This window comes from Notamacropus eugenii, chromosome 5, assembly GCF_028372415.1.
Source record: "Notamacropus eugenii isolate mMacEug1 chromosome 5, mMacEug1.pri_v2, whole genome shotgun sequence".
NCBI classification, from domain to species: Eukaryota; Metazoa; Chordata; class Mammalia; order Diprotodontia; family Macropodidae; genus Notamacropus; species Notamacropus eugenii.
In genome coordinates this window covers 424,401,551-424,417,874 of record NC_092876.1, presented here as the reverse complement: position 1 = coordinate 424,417,874, position 16,324 = coordinate 424,401,551, and the positions used below count along the sequence as shown (strand labels likewise).

Sequence of the window (16,324 nt, the reverse complement as noted above, 5' to 3'; positions counted from 1 at the left end):
TTTTTTTTAAATTGAAAGTAAAAAAAAAAATCAATAGAATTAATAAATAAAACTAGGACCCATTAGCTAATTTCTTTTTAGAAAGAAAGAAAAATAAATTACCAGTATCAAAAGTGGAAAAAAAAGGTGACTATACCACCAACAAAAAAAGAAATAAAATAAATTACTAGTGTAACCCTTGGCTCCAAGGGTCAATTATTGGAACTTCAATGGTAGAGATTAATTATCTGACAACCAGGGCAAAGTTGGGGAAAGAAAGGGAGAGGGGGAAAGAAGGAAAGTGAGAGAGACAGAGAGTGTGAGAGTGGGGTGGGGGGAGCGGGGTCTTCTGGCATCTAGAATCAAGAGAGAAGACAAACAATTCCAACTTCTCTTCAGGCCCATGAAGGAAGAAAGAAAGACTGTGAAGAAGCTGACATGTAGAAAAGGTGGCAATCTCTATCATGTCCCTATTCTCAGATTGCTACACCAGAGACTTTAGGAGGTTTCCCATTGGGTGAGATCTGAAGCTCTCTTCTGGTTGAGTTATTTTGGCTCTGAAAGGGAGAGCTCATTCAACTTATATTGTTTGATATATATTATCTTATGTATACTTTCTTTGATTTTTGTTTGCTATCTGTTTGGACAAATGGATTTATTTGCTACTTGCTGTGTGTTGACTGTGAGAGAGAATAGAGTTAAACTTTGAATATATCGGTTGGGGCTCTCCCTTCTCACTAAAGGATAGTGATCAGAGTGCACTTGAACCTAAAAATTATTTTCCTTAGACTAACAATGTTCATGGAGCAGATAAATAAAATTCTAGCCTGGTACCCCCTCAACTCTGGAGAGGAGAAGCTAACCTCTGACCCCAACCTGCTACTTTTCCTCCTGGCAGGAATAAAAATCTCTCGGAGAAATTCAGAGAAGGAGATGCTGGAAATATATTTTCTTGCCTCCTTTTGACCCATATCTATGTGTCCACCATGTGGACACATACAGCTTATACTGGTAAAAACAAAATAACATGGCACCCACACTCTATCTCTTATTTTAGAGACTAAATGAAATGGATGAATATTTACAAAAATATAAATGCTCAAATTAATAAAACAAGAAATAGAGGGCTTAAATAACCCAGTCTCAAAATAAAAAAGCTAAGCCACAAATGAACTCCCAAAGAAATAAATTCTCAAGTCTAGATGGATTACAATGAATTATATCAAACATTTAAAGAAAAATTAATTCTAACAATACGAAACTTGTTTGAAAAAATAGGAGAAGGGATCCTACCAAATTTCTTCTATAACAAAGAAGGGTAACAAAATTAAAAGTAAAAACAGAGACACCTTTTGATTTTACAAAGTCAGTCAACACAGAAGAGAGTTTTGAAGAATATAATTATGGTACCAGAGAAAACAGTAAGGTATGGGAGACACCATATCCAGGAGAAATCAATCAATCGATAAAACATTTATTAAGCTGCTACTATATACCAGGCACTGTACTAAGTGCTAGGGAAACAAAAAGAGGCAAAAAATAGTTCCTGCTCTCAAGTAGCTTATATTCTAATGAAAGAGACATAACAAATTTATATATGTAAATATATATGTATATATATGTATATGTAAACATATGTGTATATATGTAAACAAACTATATACAGAATAAATAGGAAATAATTAATAGAGGAAAGGTGCTAGAATTAAGAAAGGTTAGAAAAGGCTTCCTGTAAAAGACTGGATTTTAGTTGGGACCTTAAAGGAAGCCAGAAAAGTTAGTAAGGATAAATGCATACACATGCTAAGGAGTCAGCTGACAAACAGGAGGCAGTTTTGAAGAGTGTGACTTCTGGCAGCAGAGAAGAGAGCAAGATACAGGGAACCTCATACCCAGGAGGCAGTAAGTTACGCAGGAAGTAGATCTCAGGAGTGAAAGCTCTAGGAGTCAAGACACAGCTCTTACCACCCAGCAGAGATACCGAATCCAAGGAGAGTAGCATGAAGACACCACAAGAAGGGAAAGGTCGTTGTGACCCTGAAATGCTGGAAGTGAGAGTTGCTTTATCCATTTGAGTTTGTTAAATGTGTAATCTTTTCACTAATGTACTCTCAGTGTTTGTCTACTCATCCCACTAATGCTGTGCACAAATGGGGGGAAAAGAGACTTCTATTTATAAGGGGAATGTTTTGGTACTGTTGATCTTATAATGCCATCTCAGTAAATGCTTTCATTTGGGGCTGATTATGTTCTCTGGTTGACTATGAAAGATAGGCTTACTACTGGAGGCCAGTGAACTATAGTTTTAGGAGTGTAGCTTATAACAGAATACACTAATCTAGGGGAAAGTATCTCAGTAGACGCCCAATCTGTGAGTTTGAGTTGACGTAATAGCTTTAGAGGACATGCGACATTTCTTTTTAGTTTTGATTTTAACTATCACAGAATTACCTCAGATAACTGGTAAGGTATTTATGGATTAAGAACCTTATCTAAGTAATTAGGGCTATGCTTTATCTCTCAAGTTGCTACGTTGGAAAGATGGGGCAAACTGCTAAATGCCTGAAACAGATATGGCATGGGGATGAGACTTATGACATGCATATGGAACTGTTTGGAAAACAGTCTGATTCAGGAAACTCCCAAACTCCCTGAACCAATGCAATTTGGCATCTTCTTTGCAACTTACAGTCTTATAGTTACTTGGGGAGGAGGGGGAGGAGAAGCAGGGACTGAGAAGATAAGTGACTTGCCCAGAGTCAGTATTTGTCAGCAGTAGAACATGAATCCAAGTCTTACTGGCCCTGAGACTAGCTCTCTATCCACTGCATAAACCTATCTCTCTGTCCTGTAAAAGACTGTTAAAAATAACTAACAAGATTTGCCAAAGTTCTTATTACACAAAAGATCACTCTGTGAACAGAAAAAGAAGACTCGGTTGTAGGCACTAAAGAGGCAATGTATCAAGACTTATATCCACTGTCTCTATCCAGACTGATCTAAGAAAAACAAGAATACATTCTGTATGTTGTTCACTTTGTACTTACTCCTCTTTCATTTTTACCAAAAACATTAACATTTGTTAGGCATTATTGGACTGAAACAAGGCACATTCCTGCCCTCATAAATAACTGCAGCCACAGACTGTACATCACGTAGGAAACCAAAGTGCAGACAGGTCATATTGAGCAAGCAAGAAATCATGCTTCCCCTAGTTTGTCTCTTGAAAAAAACAGAGCTGTTAAAGTGTCCCTTAGGTCTGTTTGTTATTGATCTTTGAGTTCTACCTCCTAAGAACTCTCCGGGACATAAAATAAAGGACGTAATAACTCTTTTCTGGTCACTACAAAGAGGTGAAACCACCAACTATTTGTACAATTAACAGCAAAAACAGAGACAGAGATATCAAAGAGTATCTCAACTGCTGACTGAAACAGAATGTATTCTAAGGGAGAAGATATGTTTATATATATATATGTGTGTGTGTGTGTGTGTGTGTGTTTCTGTATGTATGTGTGGACACTATTGTATAATGTAGTGACTTTATTCCTTCAGAGTTCCCTTTTGAATCCCACTAGCCATACACAAAGATTTCTAAAGGACTTCAATAGCAATAAAGTCCAAATCATGTTGAAGACCTATTCATTTCTTGCTTGTTTACTGATGATCAATACAATAATATGTTCCGCTTGAACTTACTTAAAACTAATAAAAAGATTAATTTAGAGTCCATCTATGAATGTCTGTATCTGTAGGAAGAAAATAACAATAGCTAACATGATGAAATTCAACCAGTGAACTAGGCTGAAAAAGGAAACATCACATAACAATCCAGATTCTTTAACAGACAAGAAATGTTAGACATTTTTCCACAATGCCAATAAAACTTCACTTTGGTAACCTAATATAGACAAGCACAACTGGAGAGTTTTACTTGGGTAGAGTCATACTTTCTAATGAGTAAGTCCTTTTGATGTGAAAGATGACAAGAACTCAACAAACTACTCTCCAGATCCAGAAATAATTTATTGGTCCTACTCTAAAAAAGATATAATCTTACCTTATACAATGGGAAGATGCTAAAATTCTTTATCTACTATGGTAGAAGAATAAGACACTGCAACTGTCCCTAGAACTTAATTGGTTCAGGGGGAGTGGGAGTAATATTGGGGCTACCTACACAGTTTCCTGGTCATCAGAGAACAATGCCAGGAGAAGCTGTAGCTAAGGTTCAAAGCGTGACCAAAGAATCATTTTGTACAACAAACAGGAAGGGAAGCTGTGCTTAACTCAATCAATGCTGTACACTTAGCTGAATATCTTTGCCCTACTGTGGTAAGCAAATCTCCTATTGAGGCAGACAGATGGTGGAGTATATAGAGAGTTAGGCCTGGAATTAAGAAGACCCAAGTTCAAATCCAGCCTCAGACTCTTACTGTGTGAACCTGGACAAGTCAACTACTCTCTGTTGGCCTTAGTTTCTTCAACTATAAAATGGGGATAATAATACCTCTCTTGTAGTAGTGATGTGAGGATCAAATGAGACATTTATAAAGCACTTTGTATAGTGCCTGGTACATAGTACACATGATATAAATACTCATTTCCTTCCATGCTATTCCCCTGGTCAACTATTATTAGATGGATAATAAATATCTCAATTCATTCTAATCTTGAACCTGAGGTACTACTCTAGACTTGAACATAGGTACTAAACCAGTCATGGCCTATGAAGCCCCAATTCCTGATCCTACAACCTTTTTTGTTTTGTTCTGTTTTGAGTTCAGAACTGTGACCTCATTAGTACAGGGAGCTTCCTGATAGGAAATGTCCTCTGCCAATGCAGGTCAGTCACTGTTATACAACTTATAGAATTAGAGAGATGCCTGGAATACTAAGAGGTTAACATGTCATGTGGACAGCATATATCAGATGTAGGACTTGAATCCAGGTCTTGTTAACTTTGAGGCCAGCTTTCTATCCACTATGCCTCGGTGTTTCTCATTCCTACTATAAAGCCTCATTACTTATTATTTCTTATTTGGTTGAGTTGGGAAAACAAATAAGTGAGGGGTAGAAATCAGGATTTGTTAATGGGTTTATTTAAATAAAAGCACAGCAGGCCACTTCCAGAATAACTAGACAGTTTGAATAGCCAAGAGAGGGATCATCTTTCCTGGCACAATCTGATGGAAAACTAGAGTAGCATTCAGTGATAAGAAGATGAGGACTTATCTCCTGACTAGATAAGGCAGAGAATGTCTGGCATCTAATAGATCTCAAAGTACTAATGAAAGGGCTTGTTTCTCACTTGAAGGAATCCTAACACAAAGCAAAAGAAGAGGTGGAAAGGGGAAAATGGACAACAATGAAATAGACTCTTTTTCAAGCAATCAACACCATTTATTAGTTGCCTACTATGTGTACACAAAGACAAAAATAAAACAGTATCTGTCCTCAAGGAGCTTATGTTCTGATGACAGAGGCATGTCTATCCATAAACACACACATATACACTTATATCATATATACACAAATATGTATATATATTTACATATACACACAACACATACACAAAACAAATAAAAAGATGCTTTTGCCAACAGAAAGAAATAAGTCTTATGCCAATACTTCATGTCAAAGAGATGACCTTAGATTCTACAAAACAAAGTCAATGGACAACACACAATTCTAATGGCCCAAAAGAGTTTGTAAAGCTTTAACAGATACCTTATTTGCTTCTGGGAAAATATGATCAGATCTATAATAACATTCCTGTTTTGATATTGCTTATTTTAATCTCTGAATTTTAATGTACAGAACCCCCAGTTGAGTCAGATATTTGGGTCTATTTTTTGAGAAAAAAAAAGATATGTATATATTTACGCATATATAGGTCTTTTTTCTTGATCTGGCTTCAGATAGAAACAAAGTATCAACGCTACTAATTTTGCTAGTCACGTGTACTTGTAGCAAGAAACGCTATTTAGCACTGTCAATGTAATTCCTATTTGACCTAACAGAGTTACAGGGCAAAGATGATGTTATTAAAAGAAAAATTAGGAAAAATACTCAATTGAAACTTGACCTCTACTCTGTATAAGCAATATTGGCTAACAAAAGGACCCTCGATCTTAAAGTCAAGTTTAAATGGCAAGCGTCCTTTTCACTGCAAATACATACATACATATACACACATATTCAATTAGGTGCAGTGGATAGAGTGCTGAGCCAGGAAACCTGAGTTCAAATCCTGCTTCAGACACTTACTAGTTGTGTGAACTTGGGCAAAACCCTAACCTCTGTTTGCCTCAATTTCCTCAACTGTAAAATAGGGATAATAATAGCAACACCTACCTCTCAAGATTGTTGTGAGGATTAAATGAGATAATACTTGTAGAATGCTTAGCACAGTGCCTGGCATACAATAACAGCTATATCAGTGTTAGGTATTACTATGTTTATATAAGTAATACACATACATACACATATGTATGTATGTATATACAACAGGCAGATAGATTCAAACTACTGAAAGACATAGCTCACTTTACATAATACCTAAAATGCAATTAAAAAATAAGAAATTAGGATGTAACAAGTGAAAGGCAGCAAGGCATGATGGATAAAGAGTTGGCCTTGGTGTTGGAATGACCAAAGTTAAACTTCCTCCTCCACTATGCGATATGACTCTGGGAAAATCATTTAATGTCTCACTAGATCAGGCAACTCTCTCAGATAATGAACTTAGACAACAATTGCTGATCTACATTGGTAGAGAGAATTTCCTTACTCAAGAATTATTTTATAGTCCAGTGGTGTCAAACAAATATTTATTTTTTATTTTATTAAGCATTTTCTAATTACATTTTAATCTCATTTGGACTGCACTTGGGAGTTTTGCGTGGTGACCCATGGGAGTTTGATACCTCCATTCTATACCACCAATGAAACCACAGATTCCTGCAGAAACAAATATATAACATATGATATCTAAATAGTATTAGTGTACATGTAAAGGAAGACTAACTGGACAGATGGCAGAAGAAGGTTACAGAGAGTTAAGTACAGCTACCTGGAAGTTTATAAAAACACTTCAGAGAAGTGTATTTCCTACAAGTTTATGGTTAGTTCCCAAAGCAAGGCGATTCTGTAAATAGAGTAATGCAGTTGTTTCATTTCAATAAAGATCTGATCTAGCGACATCTGTTTCAAGGTGTGTGTGTGTGTGTGTGTGTGTGTGTGTGTGTGTGTGTGTGTCTGTGTGTGTGTGTGTATGGATAGGGAGCAGACTTTAATTTCAATGATAAAGGAAACATTCAAATGAATAAACTCTACCTGTCAATGAACTTCTCTGAAACTTAAAGTCATAGGAAGATGTTTATAGAGCATCGAGAAGGTGCCCAAAATCACAGAGCAAATATGTGTCCAAGGTGTGACTTGAACTCAGGTTTTCAAAGCTTCAAGGCCAGTTCTCTCTCTATTATTCCATACAGCCTCCCAATATGTATAAATAAATAAAAAGGTTTTCTAAGGTCAGTTCATGAACAGCAACCCAGTTAAATGTTCCAAAGATTAGTCTAGTTTTGCCATATTATCTGCTGATTTAAGTCTTAGAAGGACCCAACTGCCACTAGAGGGCCACAGGCTGGACTAACCACGGAAAAAGTATGTCTAATAATGGTGGTGGTGAGCTGTATTAGCTCACCAGAATACTGGCTCCAGAAGAGAGATATTGACAGCATGCAGCCCTGGAAAGTAGTTAATGCCAGTACTATTTGAGGACAGAGACTCCCATGTGGGAGAAAGCTTTCCACCAATGCCCCTGTTTGTTTGTTTTGGGGGGATCTTTTTGCTTTTAAAATTAATCTATGTAAAAATTGGACTAATTCCCAAAGGTTTTCTGTGGGAAATCTCATTATCCCTGAAGAAAGCATTTGCTCTACCAGATGAGTTCATTTTACCTGAACTTTCTTTTTCTAAAGTAATAATCTAAGTCACAGAGTAACCAAAACTATATTTGGGTAAATGGAATACAAATTTATACACGGGCATGTTTGGAGTCAGGTTAGTTATCTTGTTTTCCTTTTAAATATATGAAACTACCTTAGTTTTCATTTTTCTAGCAAAACTGTTGGTATCATGAGAACCTGTTTCCATACCAGATCCCCTCAAAGTAGCCTACTCAACTAAGAACCCTTTTTCCTGGCATATCACTTCTTTTTTGGTTCTTATATAATTTAAAGCTCTACCCGTAAGCACGTTTTGATAATATCTTTGCTTGGAGCATACTTCCATATAAACTTAACATCTAATAATATACTTTTCTTCCCCACTAGATGAAGTAAAAGTAATGTCATTTACAGATTGGATTCAGGACAGAACATAAATGAAATTACTTTGCCCCCTAGTGGTGACTGCTGGCCTTTTATTCACATTCATTCCTTCCTTCCCACACAGCCCCCAAACCCCACACCCTCAGGAAGACATAAATAGACTAGAGATGTTTAAGATCATGGATTTACTAGTGAAAGGAATCTTAGAGGTCATCTAAGCCATTTCACAAATGAGGAAATGAACATCCAGAGTTAAATGACTTTCCCATGGTCACACTGATAATAAGGTGGTTCAGCCAGTAGCTTGGAAGCTATATATATAATTTTATAAAAGTATCTGATGTATAACAGGGATCTATAATAGCCAGACATGGTGGTACCCCTTAATGTTGGTTTTGGGGAACGGGCCTAACTCTCAACTTAAACACTAACAATGTTCATAACATATTTTTGTTTTTTACTGTTCCAGGTGGGTGTCATTTTTGCTGTTTTACTTTTTGGGAGAAGGAGAAGCATGATTTTACATACAGTAAATAAAAGAAGTGTGATACAGTGATAAATGCAGTACATCAGAAGCTAAGAGATCTGGATCACTGTCTAGTTTCTGCAATTAACTAGCTATAGTGACCTTGGACAAGTCGCTTCTACCTCCTCATACTCAGTTTCTTTAACTGTAAAATTAGGGGTTTAGATTAACTGTTTTTCAAGGTTCCTTCCAGTTCTAACATCTTATGTTTTTATTAGAATACCAATAGTAATTCATAATCCATAAATATACAACACAGTAGAATGGGATTCTACCCTTCTTTCCTACATCACAATTTTTCTTTTCTTTTCTTTGGGGAAAGGGAGGGATATGTGTCTCCAGGATTTCATTCTGCAATCTAAGCTTATGTCTTCATATAATAAAAGCTCACATTTATATAGAATTTACTATGTTCCAAGGACTGTGCCATTATAGTTATTATTTCATTTGATCCTCATAACCACCCTGAAGGTAGGTGCTATTATTATCATTTTACAGATAAGTAATTGAGGTGAAAGAGCCTAAGTGACTCAGCCAGGGTCATATAGCCAGTAAGTATCTGAAGCCTCATTTGAACTCAGGCCTTCCTGACTCCAAGTCAGTACTCTATCCACTATAAAATAGGGATAACAATGCATATACTCCCTACCTAAAAGGACTTCAGTATAAAACATGATAATGTGAAATACTTATAAACCACAAAGAACTATACAAATGCAAGACATCAGCATCCCTCTCCTTTGCAATGAACATTGTTCTGTAGCTTCTGCTGTTGTACTTAAATGTACATCTTTTATACTGGCATTTAAATTTTCAGTCTCCTCCACTAGACTGTAAATTCTCTGGCATCAGATTTGGCAGTAAACATAGAGAAGTCAAGATCATTTCTGTTCGTTCTCTGAATTCCTAAACTCCCAATATTCAAGCTTCAGAGTAGAAGTTTCCAACCTGTGTGACTATTATAGCCACCAAGGAATTCAATCCATGAATATGACTTCTGTTTATAGTAACTGGGAAGCAAGAGGAAGCAAGGGCAAGGGATATGCACCATCTTAAGAGAGAAAACAGGAGCTACAGGACTGCATTTCTATATGGTTTCTTCAACTAAGGGTGCTATAAGTAATTGAAGTCTACACTTCTAAGAGAAGAGGACAATGAAGGAAGGAGTAGAGAGCAAATCATTTGTGCCTTATATTGGAAAAAGACTCTTACAGAATATGCATATTAGAGAGGAAAGGGTAAAAAAAATGGAGAAAAGTAATAAAGTTGGTCCTCTGAGGGGGCCTCTAATTTAGTTCTATATATAACCTTATATAACCTAGTTCCTAGTTCTTTTTGCTTCATTCAACAAATTTTTGCTAAGTTCCTTCTATGTTAAAGAAACGTTCTCAAGGAAAATGGGCATTACAAGAGATACAAGGATTAGTAAGACATGGCCCCATTACACGGGGACCTTATAATCTAAAAGGGAAAAAGCAAATACACAAATTACTGTAATGTAAGGCAGTTTGTGATGAGTGCCGTAAAAATGGTACTTAAGAAGGAAACATACAGGCAATGGGAAGGAAGGGGAGGGGAGGAAGATAGTGTCCACATGGAAATCACGGGAGAGATGACACGGAAACAGAGCCTTGAAGGATGTACAAGACTAACAAAGGAGAAGAGGCGAGTACAAGCAGAAAAAGTGGCATGAGATGTATAGAGGTAGGAAAGTAGAAAGTATTTATAAGAAATGGAGAACACTTCAATTTGGTGGGAATGTAGGCTACGTATAGAACAATGTGAAAAGAAATTTATGATAACAATTCAGGACCAGTTTCTGCCACTAGAAACTATAGAGGAGTTGTCTGATTTAGTGATCAATATAAATTATGAAAAGAATGTGGATTATGCCATGTTTTTTCAGAGAGAGAATTTAAGCCTATTATGATTCTGCTTGGCCTTAAATCCACTATCATCTCTCCCAAAGAGATCTAAAGATGGCTTCCAAATTAAAGAGGAGTTCAAACCAAAACATTTCATCAATATATTGATTACATGGACGTTCATCAAGTTATACTAGCTCCCCCAGAAAACACGTTAAGCAGTTCCTTCATCTTATGGAACTTTCTCCAGTGAAAGCAAAATGCCATTTAGACCCCACAAGTATAAAATTCTTAACATATATCAAATAAAGATAGAGACTGAAAGCTTTAAGCTTAAATTCAAAGGTTAATCAACAATCATTTGTCATGTGCTTATTATGTGTCAGGAACTGTACTAAGTACTTTAAAAAAAGGCAAAAACATGGGCCCTGTTGTTAAGATGCTCACATTCTTTTAAGAAGAAAACATGCAAATCAACTACGTATGTAAAAGACATATATAGTAGAAATGGGAGGTAATTACAAAAGGACCTGCTCAGTGACCTTATTCCTTACATTACTGAGGAGAAGAAAGTCTCTTCTAGCTCAAAGATTCTTGGGGAAAAGTAGCTTAGATTCTCAAAGATTAGGCTATCCATGTACTAGGATATTATTCATTTTTCTAGCTCTACAAGGCAATGCGTTAATAACCTGATTGGTATGGCAATGAATAAGCAATCTGATTTAGGGAGCATTGCCATTTCTATTACATTGACATTGTCCACCCATAAGTGATTAATATCGCCAACTGTTTAGGTCTCCATTAATGCAAAAAAATTTTTTGTAGTTGTATTCATATAATTTCTGCGCGTATTTCTTGGTAGGTGAACTCCCAAATATTTTACATATTCTAAAATTATTTTGAATGGAATTTTTCTTTCTCTTCCTGCTCAGTTTTGTTGGTAATGTATAGAAAGACTGGATTTGCTTTATATCCTGATACTGTGCTGAAGTTTTAAGAAAAAACTTATTAAATAATAAAATTCATAGAGAGCAAGTATTTCAAAATGTGGTGCAAGGATTCCTGAGTGTCCCCAAGATGCTTTCAGGGGGTCCTCTAAGTTAAAATTATTTTTATAATAAGATGTTTTAATTTTGAATATGGTATATATTGATAAATATAACCCACATAAACAAAAGCTCTTTGAAGGCGTATCCTTCTATAATATTTAAGTGTGAAAAGTGGTTCTCAGACCAGAAATTTTGATAACCACTTATGTGGATGAAGACCAGAATCTCAAGAGAAATAAAGAGAAAAGTGAGAAGGAAGTGGGGCTATATCTCAAACTATAATCATCAAAATTATTCAGTGCTGTTTAAGAAATATCAAGTTTGACAAAATCTAGGAGGCTTTTCATATCTGGATTGCTCACATGAGGATGATATAATGGTTGCCTCTTTAATTCTTATTAGCAAGTCACTAATGACTAGGAACCTGTTCATCTTTCCTATGGCTTTTGCCTTGTTGGCACTGGTGGATCCTTATTATGATTCTCAGCAATGTGGGAAATCACTTCCTGTGGCTTCTCACCATACTACTTCCACCCAAATGGAGGAAGCCCTGTATGACTGTTCCAGTGATGAAGGGCTCCTTCTTGCTGTCCTTCTGTCACGTTTGTCAACTTTCCAACCTCTTTAGATAGAATTGATTCTTGCTCTGCCTTATTATAGAGAAAGACGTAACAACAAGGCCAGTACTAGTTTAGAATACAAGCTCATTTTAGGTCACTAATGGTGATCAAAAAGTGTCAACAGAGCACCAAAACACTAGATACTGAATCATCTTAAGCTTCAGTTGGCAAGAGACCAGACAAGGTGGGTAACTTGGTAAATGCCGATAACTGATTTTCTTTAACTTTACATTGAGATATTTTGCATTGTGTAGACTTGTCTTTTACTATACTTGGTATACCGCTAATCTGGGTTTCTATTTCAAGGCACAATGCCTAGCCATTGACGTTAACCCTGTCTAACACAATGACACATAAACTCAAAGAGGGAACATGGAAGAATGGATCCAGTGCCGACCTCAGTCAGTTAGGAAAACTAAAGTCTAAGTCCTTCCTCTGCCATACACAGGCTATTTGCATGACCTTGGGCAAATCACCTAACCCAGGAGTGGGGAACCTGTGACCCAGAGGTCACATGCGGCCCACTAAGTCCTTAAATGTAGCCCTTTGACTGAATCCAAGCTTCACTGAAAAAAATTCCCTTAATACTTGTTCTGTTGGACTCAGGGCCACACTTTCCACACCCCTGATTAACCTCTTAGTGCCTCAGGCAACTAAGATTATATATTATAAATCAGGTACCAATCTACACTTCAAGAGGCAGTTTCTTAATGGGGTGTTTGTCCCAATAGGTCCAGACAAATGTACACACACACAGGGGCAGCTAGATGGCGCAGTGGATAGAGCACCAGTGCAGGAGTCAGGAAGACCTGAGTTCAAATATCACTTCAGACACTTGACATTTACTAGCGGTGTGACCTTGGGCAAGTCACTTAACCCCATTTGCCTCATCCTGGGTCATCTCCAGTCATCCTGATGAATATCTGGTCACTGGATTCAGATGGTTCTGGAGGAGAAGTGAGGCTGGTGACCTGCACAGCCCTCCCTCACTCAAAACAAAGTCAAGTGCAAGTCATGTCATTATTTCTCTGATGGCATGGTCTTCTTCGGCAACGAAGGACGAACACACACATGCACACACATACACACACACACATACATACAGAGTCCTACTCATTCAAATGTATTTTAAAAAATTACTGCCCTATTAAAGAAGCTCAAAAAATTTATTTAACTCAAATATCTGTTCATTTCAGCTTGCTAAATAAACCATAAAGAAATCACAGAATTCAACAGATTATCTTTTTGCTTAATGTATCATATTCTGATAATGAAGTATTAATATCTAATATAATTTATTACTAGATTTCTGTCAGTTTTTCTTTGATTGGTTTAAGTATTAATTATTTAGGGCATATGAATTCAATATTTGATTTTCATTATTTCTTATTCCTTTTATCATGATATAACATCTTCTGTTTCTTTTAATGCTTTCCAGACTAAATTCAACTTAACCGGATATCACAGCTGCCATATATGCCTTTCTTGAACTGGATGTTCTATGATAAGTTTCTTAATCTTTTCAGTTTTAATCTGTATTTCTCTTTGCCTTAAATTTCTTGCTTACTATCTACTTTACAGGATTGTAGTATGGATCAAACACTGTGTTTTTAAATCTTACAGTGCTTAGAGCAAATGCAATTGTTGGGATTATTATTTTACCTCTCTGGGTTTCAGTTAACTCGTGTAAACTAAGGGAGCTGAATTAGATGCTGCCTGAGATTCCCTCTAGCTCTTAATATTTTAAGAATTTATCAGTTGGAAAAAAAAACCTAAAATAAAAGAGGAAGTGGGAGGTTCTCATGTTGATCATAAACTTAAGGTGGCACAGTGGAGTCAGGAAGACTCCTCTACCTGAGTTCAAATCCGTCCTCAGACACTTACTAGCTGTGTGATCCTGGGCAAATCACAACTCTGTTTGCCTCAGTTTCCCCATCTGTAAAATGATCTGGAGAAGGAAATCACAAACCACCCCAGTATCTTTGCCAAGAAAACTCCAAATGGGATCACAGAAAGTGGAACACAACTGAAATGACTAAACAACAACATTTTTTAACTTACTAATCACAGATGCAGAATGTCAGAACATGTAAAGACCATTAAGATGATCTAATCTAACACATTCATTTTACAGATGAGAAAACTGAGGCCCAAACAGGTGAAGTAATTTGCCTAACTGATAATTAACAAACTGTACACTGAGCAATCTAGTTGTATTCATGCATTCATTCACCAACTGACTGAAAAATGAAAAATTCAGTCAAAAAAAGGGATAAAACCAAAGAGTTATTTGAATTAAATGGTTGTAAGTTTGAAATAAAAACCAAGCAAACAAAACCTAACTTCAATCTTAGTAGTCCAAATATATCTAGAGTCTCAAAGAGAACAAAATAACCTCTATAAGAGGAAGAAAGAAATCCTTAAGTGTGAAAGCATTGCTTAGTTTCAATACTTCCTTTCCTATTGTAAAAATGGGAATATCATACTGTACCTACTGAAATCATTATGGAAAAATACTAGGCTTGAAATTTGCTTTTTGTTGCTTTGACATGTTTCTTACAATCCTTTCTGGTAGCTTTATTATGTTAGGTATAGTTTATACTGGACCTGTCCATAAATGCAACTGGATAGGGCTTTAAACACTTCCCTCTTCGCGAGCTGTAGCCTGTAAGATCCCAGATTAGGAGACTTACCTTCATGAAAATTAGATATTTTCTCTTCACTTTCAGTATAATATTTTGTTTCTTTAGAAACACCTAAAGATTAAGTGCTAGAAAGAAATGCAAAATAAATTCTTGAAAAAAAAAAAACTGGGTCTGAAGCAAAAACACTAATCATAAAATTATAAATTTCAGTGAGAATGCTGATGGCATTTTAACTATGAAGTGAATCCAACATTAATTTCAATGGGGATTCAGGGAAGAGGAAAAAGAAAACAATGTAAATAAAAGTACTTTTAAAATAGATTGTAATTTCTCAATAAAATACCACTCAAAGAATATAACTTTGTTCTTTGTCCATGCCAAAACTCAGCATAAAGTTAATTAATATCCTGGTGATACGGTATTTGGAAAAATGCTTCTCTCTTGCTAGGAAGGGCAGAAAAAGCTATTTTTATTTTCTATCACTACCATATTCCCTATTCAAGAACCACAGCAGAGAGTGTTTACTATCTCATTAAGCAACAGCCTCCCTGTTTTGATGGTTATTAGTATTTATAATGAAAAAAACTGAAGGCAATTCTTCATTTTCACATATGAAATGCATTTCAAGTGGATGGCACTACATCCATCACTTAAAATGCTTTCTACACAATTGAGCATAAAAAAAATGTACACCAAAGGGTCTATTTTGCTTCCACTGATCTACACATAATGACTATTACTGTAACCACTGACATATTTAAAGGGGCAGGAGAACAGGCTCCTCAATGATGTGTAAGAAAAAGAGTGTAAAGGGTGTCATTTGACTACATTAAAAAAAAAAATACAGCCAGAAACATGAACACTAAAATCAACATCCTCTGCTTTAGCTATTCTATTTGACTGAAAAGCCTATTATTTAATTCCCTTTGTGAACTGTCTTGGGACTCAGACAGTCTAATAATAGTCAATAGCATATTAAACCACTGCTACCTTTTTTTTTAATGTTTTAGTCAATTTATTGCAGAAGCAAGATATGCAAAAAAAAGAAACAAAATATTAAGAAGGGGAAAATTCATGAAAGAAAAAGAACATTTACTTCTTTAAGGAATTTTCTACGCACTTTCAGCATAACACTTTGTTATTTCATAACAATAACTCTATATTTCCTTAGTGTTTTAAGGTGTCCAGAGTGCTTTCCATAAGTCATTTCATTTGATCCTCACAACAACCACGTGAAAACAGGTGCTTCCATATGTAGACCTTGATATGAAGATATTGTAAATTTTCAGTGACATCCTGGAGCC

The 16,324-nt window shown here is 36.0% G+C and overlaps 1 protein-coding gene and 1 long non-coding RNA gene across 2 annotated transcripts in view; both read right to left on the bottom strand.

Annotated features, from left to right (window-relative positions):
- Window positions 1-16,324, bottom strand: part of RCAN1 (regulator of calcineurin 1) — a 104,342-nt gene that overhangs the window by 79,903 nt on the left and 8,115 nt on the right. The gene's annotated exons all lie outside the window — the stretch shown is intronic.
- The window catches only part of LOC140507091 (uncharacterized), a 38,629-nt gene that overhangs the window by 15,394 nt on the left and 6,911 nt on the right, over window positions 1-16,324 (bottom strand). Inside the window, exon 2 of the long non-coding RNA XR_011968196.1 lies at window positions 1-16,324. This exon is cut by the window's left edge and continues 15,394 nt beyond it. This is a non-coding gene — a long non-coding RNA (uncharacterized lncRNA).